We start from the raw sequence: 5,673 nt of genomic DNA on the forward strand, positions 1-5,673 counted from the left end.
AAAAAGAAAAAAAAGAACACTGACTGCTCTTCCAGAGGCACTGAGTTCAATCCCAGCAACCACATGGTGGCTCACAACCATCTGTAATGATATCTGGCGCCCTCTTCTGGCCTGCAGATATACATGCAGACAGAATACTGTATACGTAATAAATAAATAAATAAATAAATAAATAAATAAATAAATAAATAAATAAAACATTGTAGGCATATATAAAATTGCCTATGGATAAATTTAAAAGAGACCCTGCTTCAAAAAACAGGGTGGATGGTACCTGAGGTACAATACCCAAGGTTGTCATCTGGCTTCTAAATGTAGGCCCACACATGAGCACCTGCTCACCTCCCTGAACATGCACATTTACAAACATACACAAGTACACACACACACACACACACACACACACACACACACACACACACACACGGTGCATGCATTCCTGTACTACCTATACTAATTGTATGATTCTCTAGTTTGAGGGCATGATCTTGATTGAATTCGGGCCCTTGACTCACTCATATTGGTGCTCTGCTTCTCCCCACCCCTTCAGATCCTTAAGGAAGTAATATAATGCACTGTCACACTCAGTGAGTAAGTTGACAAATTTTCCTGCAGCTTTGTGGTCGTCTGTTTACTAGCAGGTCATTGTTTTCAAAGATGGGCTGTGTTTTTGGCATGATTTTAAACATTTGTCTGGAGTTTTTGGAAACAGTCATTATTCTCACTAATGACTGACCCTGGGACACTTCTGTTTCCATTCAAGTCCCTTCAATTTTATAGTCATACCTTGTATTTTATAAGAAACTTAACTATTCAAGCATCTTTCACAAGGATTTGCTTTTTTTTTTAATTAATTGAGGCTTCCCAGGTGAGGATGCTCAACTTCATTCTGCTCTGTAAGCCATGTAAAAACCAAGAGATAGGAACAGTCCTGTGACATAAGTTACAGATATTTATTGGAATTTTCTGTTTCTCCTAAGCATCCCCTGTGCATGGTCTTTCAATTCTGGATTTTCTACAGAGACTATTATTCTATTCTTACTAACAGGAAGGTTCAGACTCAGAAGAAGTGAGCACATGGTCACAGTGAATAGAAACAAGAACCATATACAAGTACATTCTGGGAGTGGAGAGGAATAGCCAGAGAAAGATTGTGCCCAAGAGAGAAATCTTAAGTTATGATGAGCAGTAGGGATGTCCTGTGCTGGGAGGCAGCCTGGTCAGGGATCTAGGTGGACCTCAGTAGAAACTTAGAGTTGCGGAGGTATAACCTTCAGTAGAACTTAGAACCTTCTCACTTAGAGCCTTCCTTCTGTTTTGTTCTTTTCATCCAGAAGAAGCTGCTCCAGGGAATTCCAGCAACAGCAAGAGGGGTTTGAAATTTCTCTCATTATGTAGGGTTTTACATCTTGCCATAATCAAACAAGCTCCTACAGGACAACATATTTCCCCTTTTATCAGGCCATTGTCTTTTAGTTGTTGTGGTAAGTAAAACATTCTTAGTCTGGTTTCCTTTGGGTAATCTTCCCCTTAAAACATAGTTTGGCAATGTTAGGTCCTCACATCCTACTTTTCTAGTACAATATTATTCAATGAGGAGATATTACCCAAAGGAACAATGCTTAAATGATATAGGATTGTAAACAGAGGCAGAGCCTTTTGTCCTGACTGTCTGGTCCCAAATAACACACAACAGCTTATAATAATTACAGAATGCTTGGCCAATATAACTCAGGCTTATTACTAACTAGCTCTTAAAGTAATTAATTCTATTACTATTTATTCCATTTCTATTAATCTATGTATTGCTACATGGCTGTGGCTTTACCAGTCCTCTGGCATGTTACTTTTGGGCAGCTGGCTCACACCTCTTCCAACTCTACCCTTCTTCCTTTGAGTCCTCAGTTTGATTGTTCTGCCTAACCTTATCCTGCCTTGCCATAGGCCAAAACAGCTTTATTATAAACCAATGAGAGCAATACATAGTCACAGCATACACAGGGGTTATCCCATGGCATTTCCCCCTTTCTGTCTAATCAAAAAGGAAGGTTTTAAGTTTAACATAGTAAAATTACACATAACAAAACAAGTTATCAACAAGAGTTAATGTTAAAATATCTAGTCTATTTGTATTTGACAAAATCAGTAACTTCAAGGGATTATTTTGCTGTTTATTAACAAGCAAAATCCACGCACAATAATTATAAGACAGAATGGGGAATCTGCATGGGATTATCAACTACTGTGCAGCTGGCCATGCTACTGCTTCCTTGTTCAAAAAAGGCCTGCACCTCTCTTTCCCTTGCCTTATCTTTGGCCATGTCCACTCTCAATGAATCTCCACCTCTCTGACCCAAATTTTTCTATTGATTAGGTGACAGGATTCCTGTAACACAGGATGAATAATTCTGAGTGTCTAATGTATATTATGTCACTATATTATACAAATAATATATTATATTATTCAAGATTTTCAAGGAGAACAAGGTTCTTACACACTTCCAAAACCTAGACACATGGCAATTATGAAGTGTTGGATATGTTAATTAGCTTGGCAGTGGTAATTATTATGCAGTCTGTATATGTTTTAAAAATGCACCATATTATATGTCTTAAATATATATAATTTTTGTTTGCAACTGTATCTAAAAGACAGATGGAAAAGAAGGAATTTTGTGCAGTAATGAACATGCCCTGTATTTTCTCTGTTTCATACAGTAACCACTAGTCATGTGACTGTTGAGTACTTTGGATGTAGCTAATGTGACTGCTGGATTGAAACAAAGTTTACTTAACGTGAGTTAATGGAAATTTAAATTTAAATAACTAATTAGGGCTAGTAGTTATCCTGATAGCCTTGCTCAAATGACCATCAAATACAAAACAAATAAATAAACAAACCCCAGATTTCCTAACTTAAAGTTACCTATCAGCTTGTTTTTCCTACTGGATCCCTATGAGCAAGAAACTTTTCCTTCTATGCCATCATGTGTTCCCTCTTTCTTCTCACCTTACAGAGTTAGCTTTCTCTCTGATCACTCGTGTTCACATTTTTTCATCATCACCTGCTTGTGTCTGGTGGAAATTCAGTGCTTTATTAGAGAATGTTCTCCTAGGAGAAAGCTTTTCCCCCACCTTCCCCCACAGTTCACAAAAGCTGCAAAGCACTGTTTCCCAACTAGCAGAGTACTAGCCTCTGGGGGCCTGAAAGACAACGTAAGTGGTGCTAGTGAGAGCATTTGTACAATTATACTACTTATTTTTGTTTAATGGATAGTAGAACCATGCAATTAGCACTTCAGATGTGTGATTTCATGGATATTACTGCTTAATAAGAAACTAAACTAGGCATTTATGTTTTAGAGAGTCATTTAAATATTACGTTAAATAAATAGTAGTACCATTTGTTTTTGAAATGGCCAAACTCTGGGAAACACAGTTATTAAGTAAACTTCTGTACTAGCTTGCCTATGGATGTCTATACTCCACATATGTGCCTATCTATCTTTGTCAGGTCTTTGTTGATTTGGTTACTGCCTTGAGTGTCTATCTGTTCTTGACTCCTTATCTCTCCACCAGGAAAATTCTACCATGAACCCTTCCTGCCTCCTCCCTTCCTTAACTTTCTCATAAAGCAAGCGTCTCTACCTTGTATCTTTGTGCTGACCCACCCTTTCAGTGAAACATTTAGCACAATTTGGTTTCATTGGTTTTTGATGATATATTTTTCTCACTAAACTAAAATTATGTGAAAGCAGGGACATTGTTTTAATAATTTTTATGCCTTAGAGTATCTGACTTGTACTAAGTTCTTAAGCTTTGTCATGGAATAAACACAGTTTTAATGTAAACTTTACTATGTGAAGCCAATTTTTAATCATTGTTCTCTTTTTCTCTCATAGTTATTGTAATTGGAGGAAACTTTGGCCACCAGAGGTTAGCAAATGCACAGGAAACCAAAGGGGAATGATGATCTGAAATATGTGTGAAAATTTCTCAAAGTTTTCCAAAACTAAACCAAAACTAAAATAAATGTTTTAAATTGCTTGACTTTTTCAAATGAAAAAAATTAAATGATTTAATTAATTAATAAATACACACACATATATATACATATATATCCTGCATACTGAAACAATTTGATTTGAATTATGAAACTTCATGCATCCTTCACCAAACAATTTTCCAACTGTACTCATTCCTTGATATTCTTGATAAGAAGCCGCTTTGGGGAGGAAGGGCTTATAGTTTACAGTTTATGGTCTGAGGGGGTAGGGTCTGTCATGATGAGACAGCCATGGAAGCAGGAGTTCAGCTTGATTTTTCTTTTTTATGCAACCCAGGGCTCCAGACCATGCAACGATGTTGTTCATTATTATGGCAGGTTGTGGTGGTTTGAAAGAAAATGGCCCCCAAAGGGAGGGGCACTATTTGGAGATGTGGCCTGGTTGGAGGAAGTGTGTTACTGTGGGGGCAGGCTTTGAGGTCTCTTTTTCTCAAGTTTCCCTCAGTGTGATAGTCAGTCAACTTCTGTTGCCTGCAAGATCCAGTACTCTCAGCTCTAGCACCACATCTGCCTGCACACTGCCATGTTACCCTTCATGATCATAATGGACAAACCTTTGAAACTGTAAGCCAGCCACCCACAATGAAATGTTTTCCTTATAAGAGTTGCCATGGTCATGGTGGTCAAACCCAAACTAAGGCATGGGTCTTCTGGTTTCAATGAATGTAATCTACATGAGCCCTCACAGACATGCCTAGTCACTTCTTTCTTCTATGATTCTAGGTCATGTCAAGTAGATGGTATTAGCTCTCACACCAGCTCTCTGCTTTACTTGCCTTGGTGAGCTCTCTTCCAGATGTAACTCTGCTCATGCCATTGGTTCCTTTCTCATTAGTCATGGAACCTTCCCATAAATAAGTTACTCAAACTTAAAATTAATTTTGGAATTTTTATGATGATGTACATTTTGAAATTGTTGAAAATAAGAAATGAATATTAAAAATAGAAAATAGATAATCTTGTATAGGTTTTTGTTATCAAGGTCAGGAAATGAGATGTATAAACAACATAGGAATAAAGTGGATTTTCATTTGCCTCCTTATGTGAATAATGTCATTTCTTATGTGTAGTACAATAAAAGTGTGCAAGATAGCCAATGTTTATAGGAGCAATTTCTATTTATATATAAAGTCAATGCATTACTTTTTAAGGGAGCTTTTGAACTTTCTTTAATGTTTTCCTAACTTCAACAGGCAGCATATTGTTCAGGAGATATCTCCTTGAATGCCGTTTCCTCCATCCTTAAATAATGTCCAGTAGATGAAGCCTGGTTCTGGGTAAGCAAAACACTCACAACACAAACTTGAAATTTTTTGTACATTTATTAGAAAAGTAGTTTTAAAAAAAGTTTTAAAAACAAAAAGAGCTTAGAAATACAGGAGAAATTATTACTGGTTGAAAGGTAAGCTATTCACCTATTTAATGTTTACAATACAAGGTTGAAAGGTATATGCTAGTCAATGACTTACTCTCATTGATTTTTCAACAGCCCATTGGCTTGTGTAAGCATAAAGGGAAAAAGAAAAATCTTCTCTATATATGACACAACATGAAGTTGGGAAAGGTGTGTGAGGGGGTAAGATGGTTTGAATAAGAATGGTTCCCAC

The 5,673-nt window shown here is 36.9% G+C and overlaps 1 long non-coding RNA gene across 1 annotated transcript; it reads left to right on the top strand.

The window, feature by feature from the left end:
- The first annotated feature begins 1,345 nt into the window (after nt 1-1,345).
- LOC121823142 (uncharacterized) lies at nt 1,346-4,050 on the top strand. Its single transcript, XR_006064487.2, has 3 exons — nt 1,346-1,484; nt 2,719-2,796; nt 3,903-4,050. It is a non-coding gene; the product is annotated as an uncharacterized LOC121823142 (long non-coding RNA).
- Nucleotides 4,051-5,673: the final 1,623 nt, after the last annotated feature.

Source organism: Peromyscus maniculatus, chromosome 16, assembly GCF_049852395.1.
Source record: "Peromyscus maniculatus bairdii isolate BWxNUB_F1_BW_parent chromosome 16, HU_Pman_BW_mat_3.1, whole genome shotgun sequence".
NCBI lineage: Eukaryota > Metazoa > Chordata > Mammalia > Rodentia > Cricetidae > Peromyscus > Peromyscus maniculatus.